A 17,537-nucleotide genomic window follows, 5' to 3' on the forward strand; every position below is an offset into this window, starting at 1 on the left:
GTACCCGTCGTTTTGGCGCATTTGGGTTGAGAAAAATAAAAGGTATTAATAAAAGACTAAATTTGAGTTAAAATGGGATAAAATTATAAAAATAATAATATTAAAAAAATTGAATATTGAAAATAAAAAGTAATTAAGAAAATAAAGTTGATATTGTTTTAGATTGAATAATACAACTAAGGATGTATTTAAGAAATGTAGAGGTTCCATTGAAAAATAATTGGTTTTAAAAATAAAAGAATAATTAAGTGTTATTTTATTAGTATGCAATAAAAATTGAAAAGATCAATTATTTACTTAAATTATTACTCTTTTACCAACAGTAGAACAAAATGTGACCTGCATAAAGAATAGACAACACAATGTCGATTGTCCAATGCAATAAACTTAGTCACATTTACTTTCAACATATTAACATCGTTTCCCGTTAATATTGAATATTTTAATTAATAACTCTATGTTCCTGTTAATATTCAATAGTTTGATCAATAATTTTATGTTCCCGTTAATATACAATATTTTGATCAAATGAAGTTATCCAATTAAAAGTTTAAATTTAAGAGTATACATTGAACTGATAGTACATTACTTTTAACCTCGTATTTAACTATTATAATTTATTGATGGTATAAAAAATTATACATCAATGCTATCAATTAAATCATTTTTATTAAGCAGAACTTTTTACTGTAAATATTTTAACATATAATAAGAATTTTTATATTATTTAACTTGAATATGTTAAAAACTTTGTATTTGAAATCAAAATCAAACACAAGCTACTTGACATATTAAACCTAGCCTTAGGTTTTCTAATTAAAAATAATAAATGAGCAATACTTTACTTCCTATTTGAAAACACAAGAAATAGAGACAGTAGTTTAGAGACAAAGCCATTGCCAACTTTTACGCTAGTATATGCCACGCTACTAAGAAAAAATGAACGGTCTTTTACTTCTTATTTGAACAACATGTTGGTGATTTTAGTATCATCAATGCATTTTGGTAGTAATGTGATTTACTATAGGCCAATGCAATTATGCGTTAAGTTTGAAACGAGTTAGGGTAGTGCGGAGTGCACGCTCGTCGAGCCAAACATGCAATTGAATATGAGTAATAGAAACGGGGTTCCAAGGGGCGTAGCCCCTGGCGGGGTGCGGGGCAGCGCCCCGTCGGGGTCCAAGGGGCGGAGCCCCTGGCGGGGTGCGGGGCAGCGCCCTTTCCCAACGGACATAACAATTCGGTTTGAATAGTTGCACCCGATCCAACAGACATAACTGTTTCCGAAAAGGTGTGTCCTTTCGTCTCTATTATTGGTCTCCTATATAAGGAGTCTTTTGGTCTCAATTTGGTTTACGAAATTACACACTTCCTCTCTACATTCTGATCTGTTCTCCATTGTCAGAAACAGATCGTTCTTCAAGAATTATCCCCGCAAAGATTTCGTGAACCCAGACAAAGAATAGGGTCGAAATACTTTGTTCGGAAAGTGAACAAACACGATTCTTGAAGATATCCAGGATTATCATACCAAATATCTAACACAACAAAAGAAATAGAGACATTAATTAAGAGAAAGAATCATATGAAAGTCATTGTACTTGAATGAAATAATTAGTGAAGGTTATCTGTCAAAATTAAGGACAAATGGATAAGACAACAATCACATGAGAATAAAATCTTTCTGTACCAAAATTACAATCTTTTGACGGTGCCCAAGACGAGAAAAACGAATAGGAAAATACTTTCTATGTCTATTCCTGTTTGTTAAATTTGCTTCATTTGGAGATTTTCCCAGCAAAGGTTCCTCATAAAAACTTCCTTCATAGTCATCATCATCGTTTGGCTGATGGCATAGGTCAACTCTGCAAAAGGAACCCAAGTACAGCTTAGAAAGTAGTTCATATTTAGGTGAGACCTTGATAATGCTCTTATGCCGAAACATGTCGTCTCCATATCAAAAACAGTCTGAACTCCATGTCATGTGATTATGAGTCCGCAAGGGTATATCGTGTTGAACATATGAGTTCGCAAGGGTATATCCTGTTGAACATGTATCGACGACATGGTTATCACAGAAGAGTGCAAAAATGCCACAGTAATAGAGGTGTGATAAAAAGTATGGATCACTTATCTTTCAAATGGCGACCTCGGCACAACGGTTCACGCCTCATTCGGTTGGACATTCTGTTGTCAAATTCTGCAAGGACCTACGAATGCATAAACAACAATGCTGGTAGCAATAGAACACAGTAAATAGTTTCATTATTATATATAAGTAGCACGCGGAAGTATAACACAAACAACAATATTGCTAGTAGTAGAACATAGTAGTTCAGTTCTCTAACTAACGATCCAACAGAAAGTTACAGATAGAGAAAATCACTAACAAAAAAAGAATAATCAATGGATGTATATAAAGTTGTAGTATTATATATCATCAAAAGTTGTTAACACAATTACTAAATTTTTGAGCTTTGATTTGAAGTATAAAGACACGGTTATTAAATGTTCAATAATTGCAAGATTCTCGCACCTGCTGTAAACGTAAGTTGGTCAATCCTGAAGTGAGTGCTTGAGCAAGGACAATTAACGATCCAATGGCCATTGTAATATATCACTCTGCAAACCAGAGTTAACAACCTTAGCCATTGTAATAGATAATCAGTTTCACTTCCAATGTCATATTCAGAATATTCACTTTCAGCTTCACAATATTCGTTGGAGTTAGTAGAGAAAGGTTGGGCATCACTGGTAGCAGATGCAAAGTATGTTACAATAGAAAATGAGTCCCCAAACCCAAACTTAGACATTGCATCGGCATTAAAACCGTCTGATTGGGATGGTTCAATACTCTGATGTGCATAGTGTTGAGATTGAGCAGTTTCAACAGAACTATCGGCCTTGAATGGTGAATCACCAAATGGATCTTCAAAAGACTGCCAAAAGTTGAACCAACAGATAGATTATTTTGAATGAAAATTAAAATTTTAACAAAGACATGTGAATATATCTTACAATTCAAAGGATACATTTGAGCAAACTTGGCCAATTCTTTCTCTTGACGTTGCTGCTCTCGCTTTTGCCTATCATCCCGACTACTGCTACCATGCATTTCTTTCATTTGCTTGAAACACTTCATATTTAACATCAATGATTAAACATTAGATAGGGCTAGAGTGAGCTGAATATCTGTTACCTATTTTTTCAGGAGGGATCAAAATCACATTTGAAGCACATAAATATTCTTTCTCTGTGGAGAATATGTATTCATTATTGATCAAAATCACATTTGAAGCACAATGAAGAATATGTATTCATTATTGATCATAAAATAAATAAAATGTTCTGATAATCAATTTGTGAGTAACTGGAAACACAGGTTGACGAATAAAACTTTTTTCTTAATATTGTAAGCATAATAGTTTGTAGACAATTAAGCTTACTACTTATTTCCATTTCAATAAATCAAATTACCAGCTGCTGCTTGTAGTTAGTAAGTGATAGTTATGTATTATTGGTTTATAACAGAACTTCAAGGCTTATTTTGTACAACTATCTTTCTAAACCGTAGCAACATATATAAAAATCAGTTAACACCATTAATCTCTCCATTGTTCCCATCATATGTCGTCGTTCCACAATTTCAATTCCAACAAACACGACACCTCTACCATGGCTAGTTAAATCCAAACCAGCCATTTCTTCCTCAGCAGAAGTCCACAGCAATTTCATCTTATGAAGAATAAAAAACAGTGTTGCCATAGTAACACTAACCCAAACAACAATAGCCACAATCTGCACACAATGTGCACCCAACAACCTTCCACCACCTCCCAAAAACAAACCATAAGGCCTATCCGTCGAACACCCGTAAACTTTCATAACATACTGTTAACGTCATAAACGTGAAACCTGTGATGAAAAAAATTCATAGAGCAGGTGGTAAGTGAAGTAGCTCAAAAGGTTAATAAACTGATTGGTTGAGTTTTTGCACTTGTAACATGAACTATAGTTGTAACACCAGAATGATTGTTGTATCATACTAAAGCAAGCAGATGAATTAGTGCTATTTAATAAAATAGTAAGAAAGCATATGGATTAGTGTTATTTAATAAATTAGTAAGAAAAAGGGAGACATGCTATATTGATTATTTCCTAATTGTAAGGAGCTGCAATTTCGGTTGCCTACGCAATAGTAAGAGTTATCAAGGTGTAAAATACCTGTGATGAAAAAAATTCATAGAGCAGGTGGTAAGTGAAGTAGCTCAAAAGGTTAATAAACTGATTGGTTGAGTTTTTGCACTTGTAACATGAACCATAGTTGTAACACCAGAATGATTGTTGTATCATACTAAAGCAAGCAGATGAATTAGTGCTATTTAATAAAATAGTAAGAAAGCATATGGATTAGTGTTATTTAATAAATTAGTAAGAAAAAGGGAGACATGCTATATTGATTATTTCCTAATTGTAAGGAGCTGCAATTTCGGTTGCCTACGCAACAGTAAGAGTTATCAAGGTGTAAAATACCTGAATAAGTTGGCCATTGTCAGTTGCAGATATTGTAGATCCATAGACACCAGTTGGGATGAAAGATAGAGGCGAACAAAACCTCAAGAGCAACATTTTTGTGTTTCTCATAGAGTTTCTCGGCAAGGTTACGGAGCATGGCCGCCGGCATCACCGATAGAGCTTTCGCCCAATATCTTCATTTCCTTTATCTTCATTTGAATGGAATACGTTAAATGGAATAAGTTAGACACCCAATCATTTCCTTCAACTTATTTCAGAAAATTTGAATGGAATAAATTGGCCACACAATCTCTTCATTTCGTTCATCTTCATTTTTAACCACTGTCTTCAACACCTCATTTTTTTGCTAACAGGGGATTATACATTTCAAACCAGATAAATCCTTTGATGATGAAAAATCTACAAAACAAATATCCATAAAATCCATTAAAAAGCAAAGAATCAGAAGAAAAAGAAAAATAGAGATTGAAAAATGAACTCAGTGAAATCAAAGCATTTAGGTATCTAACATAAAAAACCTAAATCTAATTCCAAGAATAATCAATTGTTCAACTTTTAAGCTAACATCCGATTTTACATCCAGCTATTCAAAACCATACAACTACCAAATCAGTTAATCACAAACCTGATGTGGTTGTCGCTCTTATTTTGCTTTGTTTTTTCTCCTTTCTTTACCCATTACTTTCAAACATCAAAAAATAAAAGATGTGCAAAAAGTTTGGAGCTTTCACCGCAAATCTATCACAGCAAAACCGCACACTACCAGAAACATCATAGCCACCATTGTCACTCCTATTCTGATTGGTACCCCTTTTCTCCTTGATTTCACTTTAATCCATGATTTTGATTTTTGTTTGCAAGAGAGATGGGAGTGAAAAAAGAAGAAAAAAGGTTTCTTTAAAAGAGAGAACCATGTCTGAGAAACTAAAGAGAACCATGTGTGGGAAGAAACCAAATATTGGAAATGACAAGAGAGGGTGGCGTGAATGGATGTTCATGTCTGCAGAAGAGCATGCTTTTGCAAAAAGTAATTAGGGTTTTCAAAAAATTTAGGGAAGAGAAGAAAAAGTGGTGGCAGATACCCATTCCCATTGTTGCAATTTTTCGGGAAGAGAAGAAAAGTGGTGGCAGAAAAAGTAAATAGGCTTTTGCAACTTAATTGAAATTTCTTTCACGTGTTTCAATTGGTTTCTAAGCAAATATCCTTTTGTTTGGAATAAATCAGTAAAAGACATTATTTGCCCCAAAAATGTTAATTTAAACTAAGATAATCAAAGGGTATTATGGTGAATTCCAGAACAGCAAATTTTCTTATATTATAGATTCATGATGAGATTGGGCAGTATACCTAAAATGTTCATTTTTACGATGTTAAAATTGTAATGATATTGAAGGGGAGTGGGGGTGATGTCGTGGAAACTCTTACTTTTTCATTTGAGGAACAAAAACCGACATACTCCCCTCTCTCTCTCTCTAAGTCTAAGAGCACTCCATTATTTGAATGTGAATAATTGAAATGTTTGATGATTAAAAACGAAGGGTAAAGGGAACGAGTGTGGTAAAGATTAAAGAGGGGTTATATTAGATGATTGCATATCCCACACAAAAATCATGCCTCTACTGTGAATGTCTATTGTTTTTTATTATTTTATTTAAAATCTCAAATTACTTCATATTTTAAGTATTATGTATGTTTTATACTAGAGAAGTACTAATATTATTCGGTGTAGTGTAATATTGTAGCGTCAAATTAGCATACGTTTGACATTTCCACGTATATATTACTTTGTTTTATATATTATTTCCATTAAAGCTTCCTTTTAATTAGGCACGTTTTTTAATGAAAATAATAAATAAAACAAGATAGTATACTGAATACTCCTTCCGTTTTTTATTATAAATCGTTTTAAAAAAAAATTGTATTTAAATATAAGTCGCTTTACAATTTCAATGAATAATTAATACTATTTTTCTTATTATATTCTTAAATATTTATTATTTTCTCTCTTTCAATTATATAAATTTATCTTCCACATGTTATTAATGAAGGATAATTTTGTAAAAACTTTCATAATTTCTCATTTTCATACAATAATTATTATTTTCCTTAAGCTGTGTGAAAAGTCTAAAACGACTTATAATAAAAAACGGAGGGAGAAAATTCAGTATAAAATTTTCATTTTCATTATTTTCATTTTATTTTCATTTTATTTTCATTTTCATTATTTTCCTTAAATATTATTTTCCTTTATAGTTTTTTAATATTTAATTTTTTTTTGACAGATAATATTTAATTTACATCTTGAAATTTGTGTCTGTTAATAGTTGAATCATTACTCAGATAAGACTATTTACAATGGTTTCCAAATTCAACACCCTACTTTTTCACATTTTATACTCCACATCATCTTTTCTCTCTCTTCCACCTAATAATTCAACACAAATTCAACTTTTACTCACTACAATAGTTTTGTTTAATAAAATTCAACACCCTACCCCACTACTTTTATTTCATATTCTTATTTTCTTTGAGAAAATGAGTAATGCACTGACAGTGTAAAAAAGTTTTACACTGTCATCCAATCACGACCATGTATCCTACCAAGTCATATTGTTACTTTTAAATTACTAAGATGACATGGCAGATTGATATATTCTCATTGGATGACAGTGTAAAACTTTTTTATACTGTCAGTGCATCACCATTAAACCCATTTTCTTTTATATTTTTGTTTTATTATTATATATTAAAATTAATTATATATTAATATTATTATCAATTGAAATTATGAAAAATGATGAATTTTAATATTATTAATTATATATTAATATTATTATCAATTGAAATTATGAAAAATTATGAAAAAAGTGGAATTTTTTGGTGTGTCCAAATCAAATGAACCAAGTCTCTATTTATAGATAAAAAAATGATGAATTTTGGTGAAAATAAAAATAAATAAAAAATCTATTTACTATAAAATAAATGACATTAAATAATTATCATGAAATAAAAATATAAACACTCACAACAACCAATAATAATTTGCCAAAAATATTATGTGACCCCCACTAATTTCTCATTCAACATGTTGAATGTTTTCAACACTAAATAAACCACATCACTTTCAACATATGATTCAACACACCATTGTACCAATTCAAAATTCTAACACCTCTATTATAAATAGTCTAATAACATACGGTGTAGGATATTAGTGTCACTTTTAGTGTCACCATAGCATTCCTCTAATTAGAGTTCAGAGTGACTCGCGTTTTACTATTGAAACATTCACCAATTTTCCTCATCCTTTAACAAATGAAAATTAAATTTAGAAACTGCTTCCACAATATTAAAAATTTCAAAATATTACATATATTTGTTTTGATGAGTTTGAATGCATATTGTTTTATATATGTTGGTGCAGGGCTCTATTCCTCTTCTTCAATTTTATAAGAAACGGATTATAATAATTGGTAAACATTCATTTAGAAAATTTTGTATAAGAATTGTTCTTTCTATTATAATTATTGGTCACACGTTGTACCCAAAAAAAAATTATTGATCACACTAAAAAGAAAAGGAAAAGAAAATATTAAACTGAAATTGTGTGTATAGTTCATAATAGTGAGCAATTTATTTTTAAATTTTAAAATAAAAATAAAGGAGATAAAATAATAATAAAATTTATTATAAAAAGTTATGGATAATTATCTCTTTATAGGAATGTAATTTTTCACCACGGCGTTTGTTTCACGGTATAAAGAATTAATCTCAAAAATAATTTTTTTTCAAGCATGACATTCTAAAAAAAATTATAAAGATGTTTGTGTAGTAATTTTAAGAATTTTTAATTATTTAATTAATAATATATTATAATTTTAGATTAAAAAATAATTATAAAAATAAAATAATATGTAGTAGCGGGGTAATTAATTATTTTACATAAAATTTGATGGTAAGTGTGGGAATATAAATTTCTCACCCCCTATAAGAGGGGATACGAAAGTCAATTCCCTTCTAACAAACATAAGTATATATATGTTCAATCTCAAATTGTCAGAAATATATTTTGTATCCATAAAACAAACACATCAATACTAATATAAAATAATTAAATTATGCATAGATTAAATTCTTAAGAATAGGAGATGAATGAATTGGCTAATAATCTCCAAGATCATTTCTCGACCTCTCTTAAGAATGCTTAATACTTTTTGAGTACCAACCATCCTTCCTTAGTGGTTTCCTTAGGAGTTTATCCTTCCTCTTCTATTTCTCAGGCTCTGTCTCTTCTTCCTCTAACTAGTGTGTGTTCTTAGATTTAGGTGACTGCTTTATGCTTAAGTGTTCCCTACTTTGCTATCTACTGCTCTATGTTCGTTGTGCTTTCATTTTTGTGTTCTTTTTTCATCTACCTTCTCCCTTTAGACCATGGCAAAATAGTAAATATATTCAGATCTAACCCACTAAAAAAACAAAACTCTTTTAGTGATTAAATCACCTTAAAAAACATGTCATCTCAAATTTTGTGCTAGGGGGTTTAACCCCTCACAAAGTTGCTGGAAAATTAACCCCTAGCAATGCCTATAAAAAAGTAGACTATTTTTCTAGGCTACAGAGTAGCAGGTTGGCGCGGTAGAGTGATGTGATATATTTTACTAAGGATTAACCCCTTGATAATATAATATAACATGTTAAACTTTACGAGAGCTAACCCCAATGCATCCTACTTACATCTTAGGCAAAGAAGAGGTAAGTAAAAAGGTAGATCAAAAGCTCTACAGAGGCATGATCGGATCACTACTCTACCTAACTGCATCTAGACCTGATATTCTGATTAGTGTGTGTTTATGTGCAAAATTCCAATCATATTCTAGAGAATCACACTTGACTGCTGTCAAGAGAATTCTGAGGTATCTGAAAGGTACTACTAATGTTGGACTATGTTACAGAAAATCCAAAGAGTTTAACTTAGTAGGTTATTGTGATGCTGATTTTGCTGGAGATAGAATAGAACGTAAAAGTACATCTGGAAGCTGTCAGTTCCTAGGAAATAATCTAATCTCCTGGTATAGCAAAAAGCAAGCCACCATTGCAATATCAACTACAAAAGCAGAATATGTTGCTGCTGCAGGCTGCAGCACTCAAATGCTTTGGGTGAAAAGTCAGTTAGAGGATTATCACATCTATGAGCGTAAGATTCCTATTTTCTGTGATAATACTTCTACTATATGTCTTTCTAAAAATCCTATTCTTCACTCTAAAGCTAAACACATAGAAATTAAGCATCATTTCATCAGGGGCCATATTCAGAAAGGGATATTAAGCTTAAACTTTACTGATACAGACCATCAATGGGATGATATTATCATAAAACCAATTTCTGAAGATAGATTCAAGTTCATTCTAAAGAATATTAGTATGGATTTGTGTCCTGAATGAAATCATCTATTGTGCTTATAGTTGAACTATCTGAAGTACAACTTGTTACAAGTTATCATCTAGAAATATTTGACCCACTCGGTTCAGAAGTTTGTTTTCTAAGATGAGTCAGAAGTTCAGTAGATAAAACTTCCTATCCACGTAAATCTGAGAATTTGAGCACATGTTCAATGTCTGAAAGGTCGCGCGTGTAAAGCAAAATGAGTAATAAGTCATTGGTAAATGTTGCATTAATTTCTCTACGTTATCCCTAAAATGTTTTTAATCATAACACTACTATTTCTTGGTCATTGAAACATTTCTTTCTTTTCTCTTCATTTCATAATGCATGCGAGTCTATGCATTGATTACCTAGGTCAAACGTTTCCTCTCCTCATCAATCCCCTATAAAAGTTTTCATGTGTCAAAATTTTCTAAACATCCAACTATCCAATTCGCGTCAGTTTGTTCTCTCACTCAAAAACTTCTTTCCATCATGACATCACAAACAACCCTCAATGTCATAAAAGAACATAACTTATGGTGAACCAAAAGAGACAACTATTACATCAACCTCTGCCATAAACAAGGGTGGGAATCCTACATTTCTCTCTTGAATGGTTCTGTCCTTCCAAATCTAGTAAAAAAATTCTGGGTAAATGCTTCAGTCAGTGAAGATAACCTGAGTATTACTTCCTCCATTCATGGAATTCATCTTACAATTTCTGAAGCATCCATTGCTGAAGTAATTGGATGTCCAGCCAGGAATTATGTTGTATGTCTCACTGTCTTTGACTATGCTAACGCCTTTGTCATTCCAAACGACTTGAGTAAACTAGCTCGTCATCTTAGAAACAACCCGTACTACCTTTCTTCATCTAAACAAGTCTGGTTTAGGTTGATTCTCTCAAACCTCATTCCTCGATGAAAATTCCATAAAATCCTGTATGCTAGAGATCGATTCTTGATCAATCGCTTGGAATCAAACGAACCAATAAATCTTGCTGCGATCATCTTTGGACACTTGAGAGAGTCCCTAATAGCTTTCAAGTGTGGTCAAGAATTCTTCATACCCTATGGAAGAGTTCGGCCAGCGTGTTTTGAATCTGCAGGAATAGTGAACACACTTCGCACCTTAGAACTTCCAAACAAGAGGGAAGCACTGTATGCTGAGCGCTGTGATCGTTTTTTCTTTCATGGAGGGTATTAAGAATTTAACTACTAGGAGTCTGTGTTCCTTGAGTCTGTATCTGTCATTTTCTGATCAATGAATGTTCTCTTTTTACTGTTTCTGTCTGGGATAACATGATGTTTTTAATGCTTATAGCAGTCCTACCTGACTAAAATAACTCATACATTCTCATACATCATCATAAGTTTTTGATTATGAGAAAAGGAGGGAGAATAATTATAGAAACAAACATGTTAATTAAAACCTCTTAGAAATTTTGAAGAATCAGAAAAGGGTAAGTCTTATTTTATATCAAATACCCTGAACGATCTAAACATTATCTAGACAAGTCTTAGGAATTAAAGAATATTTTTAATAACTTGCGTACCAGAAGTTTCTGTTGTTAAAAGAATGCAGGAATATATATTCTTATAACTTTTGTGAAGATGCGCATATAAATAGCCACATCCATCAAACTTCTGAAGAATCAAGTCAAGGAGAAAATTATTCAGGGAAGTTAACTATTATATTTCTCTTTAAATATTTATTTCAGGGGGAGATTTCACATCTCAGGGGGAGGATGTTTCTCTCATATACAACATTTCTGAACAGAACGTAAATGTTTTGTCATCATCAAAAAGGGGGAGATTGTTAGAACATAGTTTGGTTCTAATCATATTTTAGTGTTTTGATGATAACAAGCAAATAAATTTTGTATAAGCAAACATGGTACTCTAATTATATATTTATGATTTTAGAAGATGTACCAGTTCCATCACAATCAAAACTTGGAATATATATAAAGTTGGATAAATGCAAGAGATACTCAAGTCTTCATGCAACTTATGATACTGCACCAAACCGCTGCGAATACATCTACATCAGAAGCTGAAATACAAGGCTGGTCAGAAGATCACAAAGACTAATTCAAAATAATACCGTTAAAGACATAATCATTAGAAAAACGGCTGCAACACTCCAAAAGTGCAATTTCCAAGGTTGATTGAAGAAGCTATCCACATGCAAATCCTTGGAAGAAAACAAAAGCTGAGACAACACGCAAACCATTTAATGTTGCGGAAAGGAGCTAAAGTTAATGGGCAAAATCTTGAGACTATATATACTCATGATCCCTTGAATCAAAATAACACAATCACACACGAGAACATTATTACTCTGAAAAATCATCAAGTGTGAAGAAAAACTCTCTGAAGCAAAACTCCCATATTCATACTCTGAGTTCATTACTTTGTACTTAAACTTAGTGAAATATCACAATGGTGATTACAACTTTCTAGAAGCAACACTATACATTGTCATCAGAAGTTACATGGTAACTAAGTCCTTGAGAGACCGATGGGGTCAGAAGTCTCAAGAAGTCTAGGACTAGTTGAGTCTTAGAAGTTGGTTAGTCACAAACAGTTGGTTTGTGTAGGATTGTTAGTCACCAGCATTTTGGCTCGTGCACTGTATTGTGAGTCACGATAGTTGGTCGTGCAAGTGTAATCAGGTTCTGATTATAGGGGATTAAGTCCTCGTTGAGAGAGGCAAATCACATTGTTGAGGGTGGACTGGAGGTAGCCTTATTGAGAAGGTGAACAAGGATAAAAATAATTGTGTTCTGTCTATCTTTCCTTCATCAAGTTAAAAAGAATCACTTATTCAACCCCCTCCCCTTCTAAGTGTTTTCTCAATCTTCACGGGTATCTTCCTTTCAATCCAAATCTAAACCCAAAATAAAGAAGTTGCCAGAAAAAGGAAATTTCCTTTGTCAAAACCAAGCTTTTTCCAATTTGGAAATGGTCTTAATTTGATCTTTGAAAGGAAATAAACTCTAAGAGATCTAGTTGGAAGAACCTTAAAGTCGAGTTGGCAAAGATCTTGCACATGTATTCATGTATCTAAAATTATCTATCCTCATGAATACTCATTAGTATCCGTCCAATTAAGAATGTATGGTCTTCTTTTATCAAGATTTCACATATAAAAGTATCACTTCCAAGTGACCGTTAAAACTCACATGTTACCAACCCATTAAGATAATCTAGCAACATTCAAAAGTTGTTAATTTGAAATTAACAAAACCTAGAGTAACATTGATGTACAACTACATGCCTAAGCATCAAACTAGAGGAGGTCAATAGTTTATTACCAATCATGATAGATTTAACTAAATCGAATAGATAGAAATTATAGCATATTGTTTAATCAATCTAAAATCAAGAATAATAAGAATGGTGTACCTGATAAGATTGATGATATTGCCTTGAGGGGAGATAAGATGAGAGGATTACTACCCTCATTGTCGTTTAGGGTTTTCATAATGTATTAATCGTCTAATGGAGCAATGCTTAAATAACTAAACGGTTGAGGGCATAGACCTCATTGGGCTTAACTGAATGGTCCAACCCATCACGGTCCATTCAGGCATAAAGTCCGAGTAAATAATTCATCAATAATTAATGTTTAATAATATTGACCATAACATAATTAATTAGTAATTAATTATTTCAATTCATATTTGATTAATTAAATAATTAATCTAACAATCTCCCACTTGGATGACAATAATTAATTATTAAAAATATTGATTCTAATATTAGAATATCAATAATGATCAAAACACCAATCAATCCAAAGAGAAGTAAATTTCAACGCTATAGAAATTGTATCTGATAGGGAAGACAAATCACACAAGTTAAAATTCACAACTTATATCAACAATGATGAATCTAGAGTAACATATTTAAGTTAAGAGTAATATGTTATAAAGAATGGCCCAAACAAATGATATGCTAATAATAAACTCCCACTAACCCAAAACATATCATAAGATTTACTCATGTGTATAAGTCTTTGGGTTGTGATTATACTAGTGAGTTTTTAAAAACAACAACATAAAATCTATGTTTTAGTCTTAATAATGTTTATTTTTCATTTTTTTTCTAAATTGAAACATTGCTTTTGACATCCTATAACAAAAATTAACATTATTAAGACTAAAACATAGTCAAAATCACAATTTTTTAAAAAAGTGGTATTTCAAAAATGATTTTTATGAAAATCTATTTGAAATAGCTTCAAAATTAAGTGATTTTTTTTGAAATTTTGATATCCAAAAAAAATTCAATAAAAAGATGAAATACCTAAAATAATATTTTAAGAATAACTATTCAAACCAAATTTTCATTTGAAGCTTTTATGAAAAGTTTCTTTGTAAATTTTTTTACACAAAATCATGTAACTCTATAAAAATCATTTTTGAAAATAGTTAAAACAAACGGGCTCAATTATCATCATTAGAATTTAACAAACTCAACCACATATTTTGTTTGTAAACATAATATACCATTATAGATATACTTTCACATGAAACAGTATGATGGTCATATAAAAGGTTTACCATCATTTGAGTGACATCAAATCCCTATAATTTTAAATATATGATTATATACAACATCTTAATAATTCACTCAAAACTCAAATGCTACAAATATAACTACACACATTTGAGAAATATATTATGTTATACGCAGCGGAAAAATATGAGACTTTAATTCAATTAATATTAAGGATATAACACAAGTAGTCGTAAATTTCCATCAATAACATAAGATTATACTATCCTCAATATAATTCTCCATAAAATAATATTATATTAAATAAATAATATTTATTTCACATTTCTATACAATTGACATGTTAAATTCTCCCATTTGATAGAGGATAATAGTTGAATTATTAAACCAAAAATTTGAAAATATTTAAACAAATATTTAACTATTTTCTCTATCACACAATGATCATGTCAATTAACGTCACACCGATAGGGTATGTCCATCATTTACATAATAATAGAGACTTGAAATCCATTTTAATAAAAAATATTAAATAAATTATTTGATTTCATAAAGTATTACATGTCTTTAAAGAATAATTTCTCATTTATTATAATCTTAAATGATAATATCAACATAAATAAATAAGAAATACAATAACAATGTACAAATATTGTGTTACAATTTGTTTTTAATATCAATAGAGTATTTGAATCATAATTTACAAAATTATAAATCACAAGTACATTGAACAAAAATAAATTATATTTGTAATAACATACCGATAGGATATAACTATTATCAATAAAATATTTATTAAAATTAAAATGGATTTATTTTATTTTACTAAACAAAATTTGTACATTTGTATTCACGATAGATGAGTTACAATCTTACAAAATTTAAAAAATATATATTTTATTCAAAATAGAAAATTTTGTATAATTGTATCTCCGATAGGTAAGATTACAATTATTCAAATTAAGCGTTATTATCTAGAATAAAAACTCTCCAACTAAGAAGATTTCAAATATACTCAAAAGATTAAATTTTATTTATTTGAGTATATAACAAAAAGTCAATTTATGAAAATAAATATAGAGTTTTAATTTCAGAATATTGTAAAAAATAACAATAATTAATTTTATATAATCACACCATTTTAATTAAAAAAAAGTGGATAGTAATATTGTAAACAGATTTATCCATATGGGTAATTATATAATAAATCATAGGAGGTTCAAAAATTATTATTCAAATTATGACTAACCTCAAAGAGTTTGACTTGCATCCTTTAGTAGAGTCTTCATTTACCTTGATGCAGTGATTAACATTGAAAATTAAAATCAATTGCAAAACACTAATATTCATATAATAGCTATAAAAAATTGATAGAATTTAATATAATATGGATTTATGAAAAACCTTGTAGAATCAATGTGTACGTCAAGAAATAGAATACGATAATATTGGTTAGAAACGTGAAGTATTTATAATACTTCCAGCTTAATAATGATTGTATATAATTTATATGAGAACATTAATAGTATAAAATAATTCACATTCATTCCAAAGAGTAGAATATCATCTGAGAGTAGAGGATAGCAAACATAAACCCTTATTGATATGTGTGATAAAATAAATATGATGGATTAACTCAAAGTTTGATACAAATAAATTAGGTTTCGTGTGATTAAAAACTGAAATCACAAATCAATTTCAAATTGTCATCTATTTGATTTGTGGCTAAAGGTTTATTCCATGAAACCATATTCATAAATTTTAGAATAGCTATAATATGTATCTAATTAGGTTCTAATACCAATTGATAGATTTAACTAAATCGAATAGATACAAATTATAGCATATTATTTAATCAATAATCAAGAATAATAAGAACGGTGTACTTGATAAGATTGATGAGATTGTTGTTGAGGGGAGAGAGTATGAGAGGATTACTACCCTCATTGTCGTTTAGGGTTTTCATAATGTATTAATCGTCTAAAAGTGTTACAACCGACATAATTCTTTGTGATTAATTAAACTAGTTATCTCTTTCCTTCTTTTTCGTGATAACAAAATCTCATTCCTTGTCTCATTGCAACCTTCAACACCACTTACAATTTTAAACCGAAAAACTCGTTGAATGCCTCTTCTTCCACTCCCATCCACCATCAAAATCTTAAATTCTCTATCCCTTTTCTACCATCACCGCATATCTTCCTTTCAATCCAAATCCAAACCCAAAATAAAGAAGTTGCCAGAAAAAGGAATTTTCCTTTGTCGGAACCAAGCTTTTTCCAACTTGGAAATGGTCTTCATTTGATCTTTGAAACGAAATATACTCCAAGAGATCTAGTTGGCAGGACTTCAAAGTCAAATTGGCAAAGAGCTTGCACATGTATTCATGTATCTAAAATCATCTATCCTCATGAATGCACGTTAGTATCTGTCCATCTAAGAATGTATATTCTTCTGTTAATAAGATTTCACATATAAAAATATCACTTCCAAGTGAGCTTAAAATTCACATGTTATCAACCCATTAAGCTAATCTAGCAACATTCAAAAGTTGTTAATTTGAAATTAACAAAACCTAGAGTAACATTGATGTACAACTATCCCACAAACCTAAGCATCAAACCAGAGGAGGTCAATAGTTTGTTACCAATCATCCTTTTCCTTGCCTTCAAAAATCACACTAAGATTACATAAGTATAATAAACTAATAGAGAAACCTATTTCCACTAGGTTGGATAACCCCAAAACGATTACCAGTCTAAGATTGAGTGAATTGACTATGATATCTAGCAAAAAATGACCATTCTCCATAAAGTGTGTGGTCGTAAAATTTCCCTTCACTTCCACTTACATGATAAAGTTATCTTGATAAGTCTCAAATCTCTAATCCATAGGTCACACTCCTATTTTGTTTTACAATTTAGACTAATAGACCCAATAAATATCACTGTTTTTTTTTATTTTCCAAGAAAATTTCAAACCCTAATAAGTATTTTTCAAAAAAAAATCTTTAAAAAAAGGTGTTATTAATAGTGAAATTTAGGGAAAA

The 17,537-nt window shown here is 30.5% G+C and overlaps 1 long non-coding RNA gene across 3 annotated transcripts; it reads right to left on the bottom strand.

The window, feature by feature from the left end:
- Positions 1-1,606: 1,606 nt before the first annotated feature.
- LOC131619291 (uncharacterized) lies at positions 1,607-5,675 on the bottom strand. Of its 3 annotated transcripts, none has more exons than XR_009288942.1 (6): positions 5,162-5,675; positions 4,534-4,935; positions 3,778-3,915; positions 3,019-3,136; positions 2,537-2,939; positions 1,607-2,210 (listed from the first exon to the last, which is right to left on the bottom strand). It is a non-coding gene; the product is annotated as an uncharacterized LOC131619291 (long non-coding RNA). The 3 variants fall into 3 exon arrangements; XR_009288943.1 differs by having other exon boundaries at positions 2,537-2,622; positions 2,702-2,939; positions 3,019-3,915; XR_009288941.1 differs by having other exon boundaries at positions 3,019-3,915.
- Positions 5,676-17,537: the final 11,862 nt, after the last annotated feature.

This window comes from Vicia villosa, linkage group LG1 (assembly GCF_029867415.1).
Source record: "Vicia villosa cultivar HV-30 ecotype Madison, WI linkage group LG1, Vvil1.0, whole genome shotgun sequence".
NCBI lineage: Eukaryota > Viridiplantae > Streptophyta > Magnoliopsida > Fabales > Fabaceae > Vicia > Vicia villosa.